Raw genomic sequence first — 19844 nt, 5'->3', positions numbered from 1 at the left:
TCTATCTTACTATCATATTATCATGCTATATATTTAGCCACAACAAAATTGATGGGGAGCCAGGATCTCCTGACCAGACTGAGTGTGATGGATCGAGAAATGGATACAGTACAGTGGTGACTTGTCCTGCTGGCTGCTACCAAAAGCCAGAGCTGTCAAAATATCCCTCACGTGGCCTTTGACCCAGTGCAGAGGTATTTAACCCACACAGCCCTGCATCACTGGTCTCGTGTGGCTCATTTGGTAGAGCATGGCACTTGCAATGCAAGGGTTGTGGGTTAGATGCCCTTTGTGGATCAGTACAAAAAATCTGAAAAATGTATGTACTCTCGATAAGAGCAGCTGCTGAATGACTAAAATGTAAAGACAAATAGCTGCATTTACATGACATTGTTTCATTCTCACCAACGATCATTGACACAGTGCCTCTGGTAATCTTTCTGTTTTTTATTTTTAATACATTTGCATACATTTCTAAAAACCTGTCCGCTTTGGCATAATGGTGTGTTGATTTGGGGGGGGGGGGGGGGGGGGGGGGTGTATTTGATCAATTTTAGAATAGGGCTGTAATGTAACAAGGTGGAAAAGTCAAGGGCTCTGAATATTTTCCGAAGGCACTGTATAGGAAGGGCTATGATGGGCATTACTTCACTTTTTATTTTTTGTAAAGGTTTCTGGAAGTATATATTCTTTAGGACTCTATTCTGGATTAAGACATGAATTGAAAATCCTCAGAAAAAGGCTTTATTTCTGAATTAATTTAGAATGGAATTGAACCTATTGTTTTCTCAAATCATAATTCAGATAAGGCAGACATTATCTCTAGTAGGCTTGATCTTTTCTCTCTCGTATGTCCTGTCGCCCCGATCAGGCAGCAAGAGGGCGACATTTTCACAAGGGCCGGGGAAGGTTGTGTTGGTGGCCATATGCATGTAAGTCTCCTTTCCCCTGGCCTGTGTTCCCCCTCACAGAAGTGTCTCATTACTTTAGTTATACCCTACTGTTAAGTTGGCCTTCACGAACCCCCCCCCCCCCCCCAAAAAAAACTGGTTATTATTGTTTTACTGTAGTTGAATTACAATTTCTTCAGCCAGGAATTCAAATGTGATTTAATGTACAAGTTGATCAGGGCCAGGGGTAGGTTCTCACACAAGACACTGTTGGTCTATTGGATTAGAGCTATTGAGTTAGCAGGCATGACATGGTCACATGAGGGACTCCATTTTATCTGTTCATTAACCCCCGTGTCATGCAGGAAGTATACATTTACATTACATTTAAGTCATTTGGCAGACGCTCTTATCCAGAGCGACTTACAAATTGGTGAATTCACCTTATGACATCCAGTGGAACAGCCACTTTACAATAGTGCATCTAAATCATTTAAGGGGGGGGAGGTGAGAAGGATTACTTTATCCTATCCTAGGTATTCCTTAAAGAGGTGGGGTTTCAGGTGTCTCCGGAAGGTGGTGATTGACTCCGCTGTCCTGGCGTCGTGAGGGAGTTTGTTCCACCATTGGGGGGCCAGAGCAGCGAACAGTTTTGACTGGGCTGAGCGGGAACTGTACTTCCTCAGTGGTAGGGAGGCGAGCAGGCCAGAGGTGGAAGAACGCAGTGCCCTTGTTTGGGTGTAGGGCCTGATCAGAGCCTGGAGGTACTGCGGTGCCGTTCCCCTCACAGCTCCGTAGGCAAGCACCATGGTCTTGTAGCGGATGCGAGCTTCAACTGGAAGCCAGTGGAGAGAGCGGAGGAGCGGGGTGACGTGAGATAACTTGGGAAGGTTGAACACCAGACGGGCTGCGGCATTCTGGATGAGTTGTAGGGGTTTAATGGCACAGGCAGGGAGCCCAGCCAACAGCGAGTTGCAGTAATCCAGACGGGAGATGTGTGCCTGGATTAGGACCTGCGCCGCTTCCTGTGTGAGGCAGGGTCGTACTCTGCGGATGTTGTAGAGCATGAACCTACAGGAACGGGCCACCGCCTTGATGTTAGTTGAGAATGACAGGGTGTTGTCCAGGATCACGCCAAGGTTCTTAGCGCTCTGGGAGGAGGACACAATGGAGTTGTCAACCGTGATGGCGAGATCATGGAACGGGCAGTCCTTCCCCGGGAGGAAGAGCAGCTCCGTCTTGCCGAGGTTCAGCTTGAGGTGGTGATCCGTCATCCACACTGATATGTCTGCCAGACATGCAGAGATGCGATTCGCCACCTGGTCATCAGAAGGGGGAAAGGAGAAGATTAATTGTGTGTCGTCTGCATAGCAATGATAGGAGAAACCTCACATGGTCTCTCCTATGACAGAGCCAAGTGACTTGGTGTATAGCGAGAATAGGAGAGGGCCTAGAACAGAGCCCTGGGGGACACCAGTGGTGAGAGCGCGTGGCGAGGAGACAGATTCTCGCCACGCCACCTGGTAGGAGCGACCTGTCAGGTAGGAGCGACCTGTCAGGTAGGACGCAATCCAAGCGAGGGCCGCGCCGGAGATGCCCAACTCGGAGAGGGTGGAGAGGAGGATCTGATGGTTCACAGTATCGAAGGCAGCCGATAGGTCTAGAAGGATGAGAGCAGAGGAGAGAGAGTTAGCTTTAGCAGTGTGGAGCGCCTCCGTGATACAGAGAAGAGCAGTCTCAGTTGAATGACTAGTCTTGAAACCTGACTGATTTGGATCAAGAAGGTCATTCTGAGAGAGATAGCGGGAGAGCTGGCCAAGGACGGCACGTTCAAGAGTTTTGGAGAGAAAAGAAAGAAGGGATACTGGTCTGTAGTTGACATCGGAGGGATCGAGTGTAGGTTTTTTCAGAAGGGGTGCAACTCTCGCTCTCTTGAAGACGGAAGGGACGTAGCCAGCGGTCAGGGATGAGTTGATGAGCGAGGTGAGGTAAGGGAGAAGGTCTCCGGAAATGGTCTGGAGAAGAGAGGAGGGGATAGGGTCAAGCGGGCAGGTTGTTGGGCGGCCGGCCGTCACAAGAAGCGAGATTTCATCTGGAGAGAGAGGGGAGAAAGAGGTCAGAGCACAGGGTAGGGCAGTGTGAGCAGAACCAGCGGTGTCGTTTGACTTAGCAAACGAGGATCGGATGTCGTCGACCTTCTTTTCAAAATGGTTGACGAAGTCATCTGCAGAGAGGGAGGAGGGGGAGGGGGAGGAGGATTCAGGAGGGAGGAGAAGGTGGCAAAGAGCTTCCTAGGGTTAGAGGCAGATGCTTGGAATTTAGAGTGGTAGAAAGTGGCTTTAGCAGCAGAGACAGAGGAGGAAAATGTAGAGAGGAGGTAGTGAAAGGATGCCAGGTCCGCAGGGAGGCGAGTTTTCCTCCATTTCCGCTCGGCTGCCCGGAGCCCTGTTCTGTGAGCTCGCGATGAGTCGTCGAGCCACGGAGCGGGAGGGGAGGACCGAGCCGGCCTGGAGGATAGGGGACATAGAGAGTCAAAGGATGCAGAAAGGGAAGAGAGGAGGGTTGAGGAGGCAGAATCAGGAGATAGGTTGGAGAAGGTTTGAGCAGAGGGAAGAGATGATAGGATGGAAGAGGAGAGAGTAGCGGGGGAGAGAGAGCGAAGGTTGGGACGGCGCGATACCATCCGAGTAGGGGCAGTGTGGGAAGTGTTGTATGAGAGCGAGAGGGAAAAGGATACAAGGTAGTGGTCGGAGACTTGGAGGGGAGTTGCAATGAGGTTAGTGGAAGAACAGCATCTAGTAAAGATGAGGTCGAGCGTATTGCCTGCCTTGTGAGTAGGGGGAAGGTGAGGGGGTGAGGTCAAAAGAGGAGAGGAGTGGAAAGAAGGAGTCAGAGAGGAATGAGTCAAAGTTAGACGTGGGGAGGTTAAAGTCGCCCAGGACTGTGAGAGGTGAGCCATCTTCAGGAAAGGAGCTTATCAAGGCATCAAGCTCATTGATGAACTCTCCGAGGGAACCTGGAGGGCGATAAATGATAAGGATGTTAAGCTTGAAAGGACTGGTAACTGTGACAGCATGGAATTCAAAGGAGGCGATAGACAGATGGGTAAGGGGAGAAAGAGAGAATGACCACTTGGGAGAGATGAGGATCCCGGTGCCACCACCCCGCTGACCAGAAGCTCTCGGGGTGTGCGAGAACACGTGGGCGGACGAAGAGAGAGCAGTAGGAGTAGCAGTGTTATCTGTGGTGATCCATGTTTCCGTCAGTGCCAAGAAGTCGAGGGACTGGAGGGAGGCATAGGCTGAGATGAACTCTGCCTTGTTGGCCGCAGATCGGCAGTTCCAGAGGTTACCGGAGACCTGGAACTCCACGTGGGTCGTGCGCGCTGGGACCACCAGATTAGGGTGGCCGCGGCCACGCGGTGTGGAGCGTTTGTATGGTCTGTGCAGAGGAGAGAACAGGGATAGATAGACACATAGATGTTAGAGTATAGTTAATTTACAAGAGACACAGTATGGGTCTTAACTCTGCCTGGATACATCCTCAGTCCAAGTCATTGATATCAGTAGATACATTGAGTTGAATATTATGCAAAGAAAAGGAAGTAAACCGAAACATTCTATATTTTAACACCGGCCATTGAATTGTATATCAGAGAGCGTGAACTTAACTCGCCCTATGTGAAACTACTTTTATTGTCCTCTCTGATTGATGCGAATAGCTTTTAAGGTTGAGTCTGTTGCTCTCTCTGCCCTCAGTAATGGACTGAATTTCTTCTTCAAGCTCCTGGCTTGGGTGTACACTGGATCAGCCAGCATGTTCTCAGAGGCCATTATCATATCATAAATATTGTGTAAACTCACATGATCCCATGCCTCAATCATTCCCATGCTTTGAGATTTGTGGGAAGTAGTGGATGAGTGCACACTTCAGGAGGAAATAGATTATTGACACGTGCCCTCTATCCAAGTCCACTGCCTACCAAGAAGTTCACTTATCACATACCCTGATATTGCAATTAGCAATGAGTTAGAATTCCCTGATTAATAGAGTTGATCCCATCCCTGATTGCAATGCTAAAGTGTTTAAATGTCGAGTGTCTTAAAAGCCAGAGCTGGAATGTACTGTAAGATAGTCATTGTAAATAATGTGTCATACACCGTATATTTTGAAGGCAGCCGGTTTGATTTTCAGCTCATCCCCATCTCCTGCAGGCTCTTCTTGCAATCAGCATCAGCCAGTCTGTCCGGAACCCTGTCGCTGTCCACCCGTAAGCACCACGCCACCATTAAATTATACCTGTGTGTGTCTGTCTTCTGGAGGGGGTGTGACTGCTGGTATAAAACAAGTTTTCTCCTCTGACTTTTAAGATACGGCTTCTCCAACATGCGCTGCATCACCTCGCTCATCAGTGGCGTGGGCATTTTCATGATGGGAGCGGGTCTCTCTTGGTACCACGGCATCATGGGACTGAGGCACCCACAGCCAATCGAGTCTCTGCTTTGGGTGAGTGGCCACATTGTTACTGCTGCTGAGGGGGATCAGTTTGGGCATGACCACGTGCGGAATAGCTCATCTTAATCACATACTGTAAATAAGTAGCTATTTGGGATGCAAGATTTGTACAATGACTGCACAGTCCGACTGCAATGTTGTCAGTATCAAACATTCGCATAATCTTTGATTGAATTAACTTTTACCTCTTGTGTTTTTGCTAAAGTGGTTGATAGAACTGTGCTTTAGGAACGATGTCCCTCTTGATTTGTTGGTTTGTGTTTTTGTCTCTTGCAGGCTTACTGCATCTTGGCAGGATCTCTGGTCTCAGAAGGAGGTATCTTATGGTCTGAAGTTACGATCTATCACCCTCTGGGACTGTATTCATCAAGTGTCTCAGAGTACGAGTTCTAATTTGGTATCAGTTTTGCCTTATAGGTCAATATGAATAACATGACCTGGAGAGGGGGGGACTGATCTTAGATTGGCACTCTTATTCTGAAACTCTTGATAGGCCATGCTATGTACTTGTAGTTAAAATGGTTATAATGCAGTACACGTGTTCAATAGGAAGGGACACTGACTGTTCTATGGAACCCATGAAGTCAATGTTTCTTTTTGCTTATTCTCCCTCACTCTCAGCAACACTGCTAGTGGCCATTAATGAAATTAAAGAGTGCTGGCCAGCAAGGAGTGTCCCTCTACGAATATGGTTTGTACCATGCATATTTATTTTGTCACCTTTTTTTATTTTATTTGACGTACCGGTATGCATCAAAAACTACTTACCCAGCGCCAAGGCATCCTAAGTTTTAACATACTCCCATCTTAATTCCAAATAATTTTATACGGTAGTTGTTAGCATGTATTCCAGTGCATGTTGCTACGTCAATGCTTTTGTAAGAAAGTTATCTGCATGCCATCCCTTACAATATGTATGTAAATCAGTAGTTATTGTGATCAGTGAAGCAGTATGTTTTGATGTGCAGTAATGCAGAGCCGAGACCCCAGCACTAACGTGGTGCTGCTGGAGGACTTTGCTGCTGTGCTGGGAGTGATCATGGCCTCCAGCTGCATGGGGCTCACAGGTACGCGGGTACGCACGAGAGGTCAGGTATTTTTATTTTATTTTATTGGAGAGGAAAGTAAAAGTGCAATGTGTGCCCTGTAAGAAAGCTAACGTTTAAGTTCCTTGCTCAGAACATGAGAACATATGAAAGCTGGTGGTTCCTTTTAAGTCTTCAATATACCCAGGTAAGACTTTTTAGGTTGTAGGAATTATAGGACTATTTCACTCTACCATTTGTATTTCATTAACCTTTGACTATTGGATGTTCTTAAAGGCACTTTAGTATTGCCAGTGTAACAGTATAGCTTCCGTCCCTCTCCTCGCTCCTCCCTGGGCTTGAACCAGGAACACAACGACAACAGCCACCCTCGAAGCAGCGTTACCCATGCAGAGCAAAGGAAACAACTACTCCAAGTCTCAGGGCGAGTGACGTTTGAAACGCTATTAGCGCGCGCTAACTAGCTAGCCAGTTCACTTCGGTTACACCAGCCTCGTCTCAGGAGTTGATAGGCTTGAAGTCATAAACTTGAAGCATTGCGAAGAGATGCTGGCAAACGCAGGAAAGTGCTGTTTGAATGAATGCTTATGAGCCTGCTGCTGCCTACCACTGCTCAGTCAGACTGCTCTATCAAATCATATACTTAGTTATAACATAATAACACACAGAAATACGAGCCTTTGGTCATTAAAGTGGTCGAATCCGGTAACTATCATTTCGAAAACAAAACAAACCGTTCCGTATTTTATCTAACGGATGGCATCCCTAAGTCTAAATATTGCTGTTACATTGTACAACTTTCAATGTTGTGTCATAATTATGTACAATTCTGGCAAGTTAATTACCTCCTTTGTTAGGAATAAATGGACTTCAGACTGTTCGCAATGAGCCAGGCGGCCCAAACTGCTGCATATACCCTGACTCTGTGAAGTGACAATTTCCCTAGTTATAAGAAATTCATGTGCTTTTTTTCGCAAATGCGCTTGTTAAATCATCACCCGTTTGTTGAAGTAGGCTGTGATTCAATGAGATATTAATAGGCACCGCATCGATTATATGCAACGCAGGACATGCTAGATAAACTAGTAATATCAACCATGTGTAGTTAACTAGTGATAATGTCAAGATAAGTGTAATGCTAGCTAGCAACTTACCTTGGCTTCTTGCTGCCCTCACGTAACAGGTAGTCAGCCTGCCACACAGGCTCCTCGTGGAGTGCAATGTAAGGCAGGTGTTTAGAGCGTTGGACTAGTAACCGAAAGGTTGCAAGATCGAATCCCCGAGATGACAAGGTACAAATCTGTCGTTCTGCCCTGAACAAGGCAGTTAACCCACCGTTCCGAGGCCGTCATTGAAAATAAGAATGTGTTCTTAACTGACTTGCCTAGGTAAATAAAGATTAAATAAAGGTGTAAAGGAAGAAAAAAACGACCAGTGTCCAATAATACAGATTTACCTATTTTGTTATGAAAACTTGAAATCGGACTAATCGGTCAAACACTAGTATGCACATGCGGGTACGCAGGCAGGCACACACACACCCACAGGTATCGCAGGTACAGGTGCACGCGCAGGTACGCAAGCGCACGCGCAGGTACACATGCACAAGCACTGGCGCACGAACTGACCCACAAGCACTGGCGCACGCACAGGCACGCACAGGTACGCACGCACAGGCACACGCACGCACAGGTGCACAAACTGGCGCACGCACAGGTACACACGCGCACAGGTACACATACAAAGGTACACATACAAACGGGCAGGTACTCACGCGCCTCATCTCACTCACTGGTACACACACCTAAACAGAGACGCTACTCATTTCCTCACATGTCGACGCTGTACTACCAGGTGCTCACACAACCGCGGGCCTCTCCAGTGGGACAACATTACACAACTTGAGTTCTCGAGTTACCCAAACAGTAACCCAGCTGTCTGAGTTCTCTGACCAGTCAAATACTTAATATTACCAATGTTGTAACAGTGTGAACCAGTCCTGTGTATTCTGAAATATATACACAGTACTAACATCCTATGTAGCCATACAAATGCAGATGACCTGACTGTCCATAGTCAATCTGCAACTCCTTATTTAGTCTGCATATATTGTGAATAAGGTACCATTTGAGACCTAGACTAACTCTCTCTTTCCATGGTGCCCTGTGCCAGGTAACCCGCTGTATGACAGCCTAGGCTCTCTGGCTGTGGGAACGCTCCTGGGTGTTGTGTCAGCCTTCCTCATCTACACAAACACGGAGGCCCTGCTGGGACACTCCATCAAGGCCGAACACGTCCAGAAACTCAGAGTTCCTGGAGAATGATCCCGCTGTCCGGTTAGTCAGTGGCTGCCATGTGTCCCAAGGTGGTTTTCATAATGGAAAGGGGGATACCGAGTCAGTTGTCCAACTGAAATGTCTTCCACATTTAACCCAACCACTCTGAGTCAGAGAGGTGCGGGGGGCTGCCTTAATCGACATCTGTCTTCCTGCACAAGGGCAGAATGACAGATTATCTTGTCAGCTCAGGGATTCAATCCAGCAACCTTCCTGTTACATTGCTGTTAGGTCAGTGGCGCTCCAGCCCCAGGCCTCTCTATCCCTGTACCAAGGTAGTGTTCATTAGGCACCAAACTGAAGAAAAACAGACAAACAGGGTGGGACTACCTTGACTTTGTCCAACAAACACTCCTTTTCATTTTCAGATGCAACGCAATTTAATTTTTTTTCTGTTGCATGCCTCCTAATGACCATGACCCTGGTCTGTTCTGCCACACAATCAGTGCTCAGCACTGAATCATAATACCCATACAACCTACAGTTGAAGTCACAAGTTTACATACACCTTAGCCAAATACATTTAAACTCAGTTTTCACAATTCATGATGTCCGTTAGGATCACCACTTTATTTTAAGAATGTGAAATGTCAGAATAATAGTAGTGATTTTATTTCTTTCATCACATTCCCAGTGGGTCAGAAGTTTACATACGCTTAATTAGTATTTGGTAGCATTGCCTTTAAATTGTTTAACTTGGGTCAAACGTTTTGTGTAGCCTTCCACAAGCTTCCCACAATAAGTTGGGTGAATTTTGGCTCATTCCTCCTGACAGAGCTGGTGTAACTGAGTCAGGTTTGTAGGCCTCCTTGCTCGCACATGCTTTTTCAGATCTGCCCACAAATTTTCTATAGGATTGAGGTCAGGGCTTTGTGATGGCCACTCCAATATCTTGACTTTGTTGTTACGCGTCGGCTTGAGTGGTGTAAAGCTTGCATCAATTAGACATGCGTTTTCTGATGTGTTCACCATCTGGCAGTCTGACGGACAAGTCTTGGTTTGGCGGATGCCAGGAAAAAACACTACCGACCCCATTGCATAGTGCCAACTGTAAAGTTTGGTGGAGGTAATGGTAATGGTTTGGGGCTGTTTTACATGGTTATGGTTAGGCCCCTTACTTCCAGTGAACGGAAATCTTAACACTACATTTAGGGTTGCACATTTTGGGGAATATTCAGAGGTGGAGACTTTCCGTTGGAATTAACGGGAATGTATGCAATTAATACCATTCAAATGTGGATTTTTTTTTTTTGCATTGGATACATTTATCATATGGAGACAAACCTTTTACCTTATAAGTAGACATAATTGCAAATGATTAAGTTCTTCTAATAGAAATAAAAAATGTAGTTATGAATTTAATTTTTATTTATTTTATATTTCACCTTTATTTAACCAGGTAGGCAAGTTGAGAACAAGTTCTCATTTACAATTGCGACCTGGCCAAGATAAATTTAAAGCATAAATTAAATGAGTTGACTTCACATGGGATTTCACTGAACAACAAAAGGGAATATTGAATAATCCCCAATGATCCATTGCATATCCCAAAAACATTTTCCACATACATCTGTAAAATGTCTGGAGGTAGAATGGAGAGGTAGAATGGAGAGGTAGAATGGAGAGGTAGAATGGAGAGGTAGAATGGAGAGGTAGAATGGAGAGGTAGAATGGAGAGGTAGAATGGAGAGGTAGAATGGAGAGGTAGAATGGAGAGGTAGAATGGAGAGGTAGAATGGAGAGGTAGAATGGAGAGGTAGAATGGAGAGGTAGAATGGAGAGGTAGAATGGAGAGGTAGAATGGAGAGGTAGAATGGAGAGGTAGAATGGAGAGGTAGAATGGAGAGGTAGAATGGAGAGGTCTGGAAACTAAAGATGTGGATGTCTTCCTCTCAGGCTTCCATGTCTTCTCCCTGGACCTCCTCATTGTCCACCTCCTTGAGGCCTCAGGTTTCTGATCATCTTCACTGTCACTTTCCAACCTTGTTGAGGATGGCTTGTTGTCAGGCTCAAAAAGCCTCAAATTTGCCAACAATCTTTCAATCCTTGTATTGGTTAGCCTGTTGCGTGCTTAGGCGGCTGATGTTTGTGGGATTTGGAGGATGGAGGCAACAGGGGAAAGAGCCTCAGATGCAAAAAGTCCCTTCCACCAAGAGGCTGATGAGATGTTGGCACGACTGCCATATTGCATCTCCATCCCAAAGCCCTTGCTTGGAAGTGTACTTCGCCAGACTGCCAAGAACCTTGCCCTCATCCAGACCAAGGTGGTGAGACACTGTAGTGATGAAATTAGGCCTTGTTGATCTCTGCACCAGACAGAATGCTCTTGCCAGCGTACTTGGGGTCCAAGATGTACGCTGCGGCAGGTATGGGCTTCAAAAAGCGTGAAGACTTCTGCCTGATGTATTTCAGAACTGCAGTTTCCTCTGCTTGGAGCAACAGTGAAATGGGCAGGGCAGTACGGATTTCTTCTCTTACATCTGTAAGCAAAGTCTGAACATCAGACAGGATGGCATTGTCTCCCTCTATCCGTGCGATGGCTACTGCTATAGGTTTCAGGCTGCTTTACCACTCTCTCCCAAAATGCATCATCCAGGAGGATCCTCTTGATGGGGCTGTCCATATCAGCAGACTGTGATATGGCCATTTCTTGGAGAGACTCCTTCCCCTCCGGGAGACTGTCAAACATGATGACAACACCACCCCCAATGGGTGTTGCTGGGCGGCTTCAATGTGGTGCTATTATTCTTCTCACTTTGCTTGATGAGGTAGATTGCGGCTATAGCTTGATGACACTTCACATACCTAACTATTTCCTTGGCTCTTGTAGAGTGGATCCATTGTTTTCAGTGCCATGATGTCCTTGAGGAGCAGATTCAATGCATGAGCAGCACAGCGAATGGATGTGATGTGAGGGTAGGACTCCTCCACTTTAGACCAAGCAGCCTTCATGTTCGCAGCATTGTCTGTCACCAGTGCAAATACCTTCTGTGGTCCAAGGTCATTGACTGCCTTCAGCTCATCTGCAATGTAGAGACCGGTTTGTCAGTCCCTTGTGTCCGTGCTCTTGTAGAATACTGGTTGAGGGGTGGAGATGATGTAGTTAATTATTCCTTGCCCACGGATAGTCGACCACCCGTCAGAGATGATTGCAATAGAGTCTGCTTTCTCTATGACTTGCTTGACCTTCAGTTGAACTCTGCATCCAGCAAATGAGTAAATCAATCATGTCTGGTTGGAGGGGTGCATGCTGGGCAAAGAACATGCATAAATCTCTTCCAATACACATTGCCTGTGAGCATCGGAGGTGAACCAGTTGCATACACAGCTCGAGCAAGACATTCATCAGCATTTCTCGGACTACATTCCTCCATTGAGACAAAAAGACTTCTGATTCCAGGAGGGCCATGAGCTGTTGCTATCGATAAGGTGTTTGATTCATCATTTTCACCTCGAATAGAAGTAGAGGGACTTTTGTCAGAGATTGCTTGTTGTGAGCGCTGAGGGAACTTTATGCACTTGGCCAGATGGTTCTGCATCTTTTTCGCACTCTTCACATGATTTGGCACAGTATTTTCAAATGTACACAGCTTTTCCTTCTACATTAGCTGCAGTGAAATGTCTCCACACATCAGATAGTGCCCGTGGCATTTTCCTGTAAAGAGTTTTTTTTTTTTGAATTTTATTTAAAAAAAAATCAAATACAGTTCCATAAACAGATATATAGTTAAGCAGTTTGTTTAAACAACTCCTTGTTTTAAAATGAAACCTGTTGGTAAGCTGGTGAATTAACTCAGTTAGCAGGCTCAAGCAAGCTAAAACGCACATGGTAGCAAAAACTAACTAGTAGGAATTGTTAACAAGTTAGAAATGATTTGAACACACTTTGCTGTAGGCTACTATTTACTCATTAACATCATGTATGTCACACAATTATTTTCACCCCATCCAGTATTGTAGTCAAAACTTACCAGAAAGCATGTAGTACTTGGCTCAGACAGTGTAGTAGTGTGGGCTCAATAGCATCTCATTAGTGTGTGTGTGCAGGTTCTTGAGAATCAGCTGTTCATGTGATGGAAGAATGCACTGTGCATGCAGAGGGTTGCAATTCCATTGAATTGGGGATAGTTTAAACCAAAACATTCCACAAGAATTGCCTTGTGTATCCCACAAAAAAGGTTCACTGTTATAAGCTAACTATTTTGTTGAATTTATGCAAAATTCTGGAAATTGTCCAGAAATTTACCGTAAAGTTTCCGACCCTTTGCAACCCTAGCTACATTATACCATGACATTCTGTGCTTTCAACTTTGGCAACAGTTTGGGGACGGCCCTTTCCTGTTTCAGCATGACAATTCCCCAGTGCACAAAGAGGTCCATACAGAAATAGTTTGTTGAGATCTGTGTGAAAGAACTTGACTGGACTGCACAGAGCCCTGACCTCAACCCCATCAAACACCTTTGGGATGAACTGAAACGCTGACTGCGAGCCAGGCCCAACATCGGTGCTCAACATCACTAATGCTCTTGTGACTGAATGGAAGCAAGTCCCTGCAGCAATGTTCCAATGTCTAGTGGAAAGACTTCCCAAAAGAGTGGAGGCTGTTTTTGCAGCAAAGGGGGACCAATTTCATATTAATGCCCTTGATTTTAGAATGAGATGTTAGACAAGTGGGTGTCCACATACTCTTGGTCATGTAGTGTATTTCCTAAATACACTGCTCAAAAAAATAAAGGGAACACTTAAACAACACAATGTAACTCCAGGTCAATCACACTTCTGTGAAATCAAACTGTCCACTTAGGAAGCAACACTGATGGACAAATTTCACATGCTGTTGTGTAAATGGAATAGACAACCGGTGGAAATTATATGCATTTAAGCAAGACGCCCCCAATAAAGGATTGGTTCTGCAGGTGGGGACCATAGACCACTTCTCAGTTCCTATGCTTCCTGGCTGATGTTTTGGTCACTTTTGAATGCTGGCGGTGCTTTCACTCTAGTGGTAGCATGAGACTGAGTCTGCAACCCACACAAGTGGCTCAGGTCGTGCAGCTCATCCAGGATGGCACATCAATGCGAGCTGTGGCAAAAAGGTTTGCTGTGTCTGTCAGCGTAGTGTCCAGAGCATGGAGGCGCTACCAGGAGACAGGCCAGGAGACGTGGAGGAGGCCGTAGGAGGGCAACAACCCAGCAGCAGGACCGCTACCTCCGCCTTTGTGCAAGGAGGAGCAGGAGAAGCACTGCCGAAGCCCTGCAAAATTACCTCCAGCAGGCCACAAATGTGCATGTGTCTGCTCAAACGGTCAGAAACAGACTCCATGAGGGTGGTATGAGGGCCCGACGTCCACAGGTGGGGGTTTTGCTTACAGCCCAACACCGTGCAGGACGTTTTTCAATTGCCAGAGAACACCAAGATTGGCAAATTCGCCACTGGCACCCTGTGCTCTTCACAGATGAAAGCAGGTTCACACTGAGCACATGTGACAGTCTGGAGATGCCGTGGAGAACGTTCTGCTGCCTGCAACATCCTCCAGCATGACCGGTTTGGCAGTTGGCAGTCATGGTGTGGGGTTGCATTTCTTTGGGGGGCCGCACAGCCCTCCATGTGCTCGCTAGAGGTAGCCTGACTGCCATTAGGTACCGAGATGAGATCCTCAGACCCCTTGTGAGACCATATGCTGGTGGGGTTGGCCCTGGGTTCCTGCTAATGCAAGACAATGCCTCATGTGGCTGGAGTGTGTCAGAAGTTCCTGCAAGAGGAAGATATTGATGCTATGGACTGGCCCGCCCGTTCCCCAGACCTGGATCCAATTGGGCACATCTGGGACATTATGTCTCCACCAACGCCACGTTGCACCACAGACTGTCCAGGAGTTGGTGGATGTCCAGGTCTGGGAGGAGATCCCTCAGGAGACCATCTGCCACCTAATCAGGAGCATGCCCAGGCGTTGTAGGGAGGTCATACAGGCACATGGAGGCCACACACACTACTGAGCCTCATTTTGACTTGTTTTAAGGACATTACATCAAAGTTGGATCAGCCTGTAGTGTGGTTTTCCAATTTAATTTTGAGTGTGACTCCAAATCCAGACCTCCATGGGTTGCTAAATTTGATTTCCATTGATAATATTTGTGTGATTTTGTTGTCAGCACATTCAACTATGTAAAGAAAAAAGTATTTAATAAGAATATTTCATTCATTCAGATCTAGGATGTTATTTTAGAGTTCCCTTTATTTTTTTGAGCAGTGAACATTTCTTTAGGCTTATTTTTACTTAACTTTGATGCCTAAAGAAATCTCTTGCGACCTGGTTTTTGCATGTTGTCGATCCCTGCAGTACGTGATCTGCTCTTGAAATGTATTAATGTTATTTAATACATGGTCAGTGACCATGCACAAAATAAATACTGCTGGGTTGGGTACATGGCTCATTTAAACCTGTGGTCTCTAATATAAAGGATAATTAAACCCGTTGTCTCTAATATATAAAGTACATTTAAACCCGTGGTCTCTAATATATAAAGGACATTTAAACATCTAACTCTTTGTTTTTTGCTGTGACAAGGGTGATCCAGGATGTGAAGGCCACAGACTTGGGGCTGAGTAAAGTGCGCTTCAAGGCTGAGGTGGACTGTGACGGGAGGGTGGTGACCCGCTCCTACCTGGAGAAGCAGGACATCAACAGATCCTCAACGTAAGGCTAATGTAATGCTAAGAAGTGTTTTAATCAAGAGTGTTTCTCACCATAGTTTATTTAGTACTTTTTGTCTTTCTGGTTTGGAGAGTTGGACATCCCTAGTAATCCATCTGCACTGATAGCCATTGTATGATCGTTTTAAAGCTTCAGTCTGGGATTTGTTTTTCACCCTAACAGTAACCCATTAGGTATACATCTGAGGGATGGTGCTGGGGAAATATTTTTATTTCAAACCGATTTTAATATAGTCATCAAATCAAACTTTATTTGTCATGTGCCGAATACAACAGGTGTAGAAATGCTTACTTACAAGCCCTTAACCTCTAGTGACACCCCATCCTGTGAACGGGACCGTTGTCATCATCTGACACTAATTAGCATAATGCAACGGACATAAATCTTCCTAGAAAATCTTCCTATTCATGAAAATCACAAGTGAAATATATTGGAACACAGCTTAGCCTTTTGTTAATCACCCTGTCATCTCAGATTTTCAAAATATGCTTTACAGCCAAAGCTAGACAAGCATTTGTGTAAGTTTATCGATAGCCTAGCATAGCATTATGCCTTGCTAGCAGCAGGCAATCAAATTAAATCGTTTACCTTTGAACTTCGGATGGTTTCACTCACGAGACTCCCAGGTAGATGGCCAATGCTAATTTTTTCCCAAAATACTATTTTTGTAGGTGAAATGGCACCATTTGTTCTTCACGTTTGGCTGAGAAATCGACCGGAAATTGCAATCGCAACAACGGCAAAAAATATTCCAAATTAGCTCCATAATATTGACAGAAACATTGTTGTTTATAATCAATCCTCAAGGTGTTTTTCAAATATCTATTCGATAATATATCAACCGGGACAATTGGTTTCTCAGTAGAAGCGATTGGAATAATGGCTACCTCCTATTTTACTCTAATTTCTCTGCGAGCATCAGGTGACCACTTGCGCAATGAAGCCGCCTACGGGTATTCTTCAACATAAATGCGTAAAACTACGTCACAATGCTGTAGACACCTTGGGGAATACGTAGAAAGCTTAATCTGGTTGATAGGGACGCATCAGAACGCAGGGCTTTCAAAAGATGAGTCACTTCCGGATTGGATTTTTCTCAGGCTTTCACCTGTAACATTAGTTATGTTAACTTCACTGTTTTCTATCCTAAGCTGTCAATTATATGCATATTCTAGCATCTTGTCCTGACAAAATATCCGGTTTTTAATTTGGGAACGCTATTTTTCCAAAAATGAAAATACTGCCCCCTAGTACCAACAGGTTAACCAACAGTGCAGTTCAGTTTATTTAGAGTTTAGTTTATTTGGTAAATATTTTCTTAAGTAAAAAAGTAACACAATAAAATAACAATGAGGCTGTATACAGGAGAGGTACTGAGTCAATGTGCAGGGGAACAGGTTAGTCAAGGTAATTTGTACATGTAGGTAGACCTAGGGGTAAAGTTACTGTGCATAGATAAACAGCGAGTGGCAGCAGTGTAAAAATAAGGTGGGTGTCAATGTATTAATTCTTCAACAGTTTTAAAGCTTGATAGTAGAAGCGGTTGAGCAGTTTGGTCCGCTTGCCGTGCGGTTGCAGAGAGAACAGTCTATGACTTGGGTGACTGGAGACCTTGACAATTTTTGGGGCTTTCCTCTGACACCGCCAGGTATATAGGTCCTGAATGGCAGGACGCTTGGCCCCAGTGATGTATATAGGTCCTGAATGGCAGGACGCTTGGCCCCAGTGATGTACTGGGACTTACGCACTACCGTCCTGTAGCGCTTTTAGGTCAGATGCCGAGCAGTTGCCATACCAGGCGGTGATGCAACCAGTCAGGATGCTCTCGATGGTGCAGCTGTAGAACCTTTTGAGGATCTGCTGACTCATCTTCTGAGGGGGAAAATATTTTGTCGTGCCCTCTTCATGACTGTCTTGGTGTGTTTGGACCATGATAGTTTGTTGGTGATGTGGACACCAAGGAACTTAACTCTCCTCCTGCTCCACTACAGGCCCGTCGATGTTAATGGGGGCCTGTTCGGCCCTCTTTTTCCTTTAGTACACGATCAGCTCCTTTTGTTTTGCTCACATTGGAGGGAGAGGTTGTTGTCCTGGCACCACAATGCCAGGTCTCTGACCTCCCTATAGGTTGTCTCATCGTTGTCGGTCATCAGCAAACTTAATGATGGTGTTGCAGTCGTGGGTCAACATGGAGTACAGTAGGGGACTAAGCACACACCCCTGAGGGGACCCAGTGTTGAGGATCAGCGTGGCAGACGTGTTGTTACCAACCCTTACCACCTGGGGGCGGCCCGTCAGGAAGTTCAGGATCCAGTTGCAGAGGGAGGTGTTTACTACCAGGGTCCTTAGCTTTGTGGGTTCTATGGTGTTTTAACTCTGAGCTATAGTCAACATCATTCTCATATAGGTGTGTTCCTTTTCCCCCGGTGGGAAAGAGCAGTGTGGAGTGGAATTGAGATTGCGTCACCTGTGGATCTGTTGGGGTGGTATGCGAATTGGTAATCCGTCTGGCCCGCAGCTTTGTGAATGTTGACCTGTTTTAGAGGTCTTGCTCACATCGGCGAACGTTATCACACAGTCATCCGGAACAGCTGTGGCTCTCATACATGCTTCAGTGTTGCTTGCCTCGAAGTGTGCATAAAAGGCATTGAGCTCATCTGGTAGGCTCGTGTCACTGGGCAGCTTGTGGTTGTGTTTCCCTTTATAGTCCGTAATATTTTTAAAGCCCTGCCACATCCAACGAGCGTCAGATGGTGTAAGAGGATTCAATCTTAATCCTGTGTTGACGCTTTGCCTGTTTGATGGTTCTTCTGTGGGCTTAGCAGGATTTCTTATGCGTCCAGATTAGTGTCCCGCTCCTTGAAAGCGGCAGCTCTAGTCTTTAGCTCGATGCGGATGTTGCCTGTATAATCAATGGCTTCTGGTTTGGGATATGGATGTACGGCCTCTGGGGACAACGTCGTTGACTCACTTATTAACGAACCCGACGACTGAGATGGTATATTCTTCAATGCCATTGGATGAATCCCGGAACAAATTCGAGTCTGTGCTTGCAAAACAGTCCTGTAGTGTAGCATCCGCGTCATCTGACCACTTCCGTATTGAGCTAGTCACTGGTACTTAGTCTTTGCTTGTGAGCAGGAATCGGGAGGATAGAATTATGGTCAGATTTGACAAATGGAGGGAGAACGTTATGTGTCACTTTTCTTTCTTTAGTTTTTTTAACCTTTTTATTTAACTGGACAAGTCTGTGGTCTTTGTAGTAAAGGTAGGCTTTTTTTTCTTTTTCCCCCCCATCCCTCTGGTTGCACATGTACATGCTGGTAGAAATTAGGTAAAACGGATTCAAGATGGCCTGCATTAGTCAACGGTCACTAGGAGTTCTGCTCCTGGATGAGCATTTTCTTGTTTGCTTATGGTGTTATATAGCTGGTTGAGTGCGGTCTTAGTGCCAGCATCGGTTTGTGGTGGAAAATAGACGGCTGCGAATAATATAGATGCAAACTATGTTGGTATATAGTGTGGTCTACATCTTATCATAAGGTACTCTACCTCAGGTGAGCAATACCTCGAGACTAGGGATGCACAATATATCGGAATCGGACTATATTAGCTAAAAATGCCAACATCTGCAGTGTCCCGATGTCTAGTTTAACGCTGATGTGCATACTTATATGATGTAATGACGCTATGAAAAACACAGCACTACACAGAACAAAAGCAGAAAAATAATAAGTGCACTTCCAACAACTGGGTCCTGTGTGGCTCAGTCGGTAGAGCATGGCGCTTGCAACGCCAAGCGTCGTGGGTTCGATTCCCGCTGGGACCACCCATATGTAAAAAAGTAGTGGCCCCAGCCGACTTGTAAGTCGCTTTGGACAAAAGCGTCTGCTAAATGGGATATATATATATATATATATATATATATATATATATATATATATATATATATATATATATATATATATATATATTTAAGCCGAGCAGTCATTTGAAAGAGTAAGAAATTTTCAGCGAGACAACTCAAAGGCGAAATCCATTATACCCAAGATAATGGAATTCATTGCCCTTGACAATCAACCGTTCCCCGTTGTGGATGGTGTTGGTTTCCGCCAACTGGTCAAGCCCCGGTACACACTATTTTTCAGATGTTGCCCTGCCGGAGTTGCACAGTATTGTTGAAATGCACATCTATGAGCTACTTGCTATGTGTGTCACTAGCTTCACGACTGACGTTTGGACCAGCGACGTCAGCCCCATGATCATGCTGAGTCTGTCGTCGTCACAGTGGGTCGACGAGGATTTCATACTGAGTAATTGCATGCTCAAGAATGTGCTGG

General features: G+C 45.5%; 1 pseudogene; it reads left to right on the top strand.

Annotated features, from left to right (window-relative positions):
* The window catches only part of LOC135556831 (proton-coupled zinc antiporter SLC30A9, mitochondrial-like), a 36918-nt pseudogene that overhangs the window by 10251 nt on the left and 6823 nt on the right, over positions 1-19844 (top strand).

This window comes from Oncorhynchus masou, chromosome 15 (assembly GCF_036934945.1).
Source record: "Oncorhynchus masou masou isolate Uvic2021 chromosome 15, UVic_Omas_1.1, whole genome shotgun sequence".
Classification (NCBI taxonomy): domain Eukaryota; kingdom Metazoa; phylum Chordata; class Actinopteri; order Salmoniformes; family Salmonidae; genus Oncorhynchus; species Oncorhynchus masou.
This window is presented reverse-complemented; position numbering and strand designations above follow the sequence as displayed.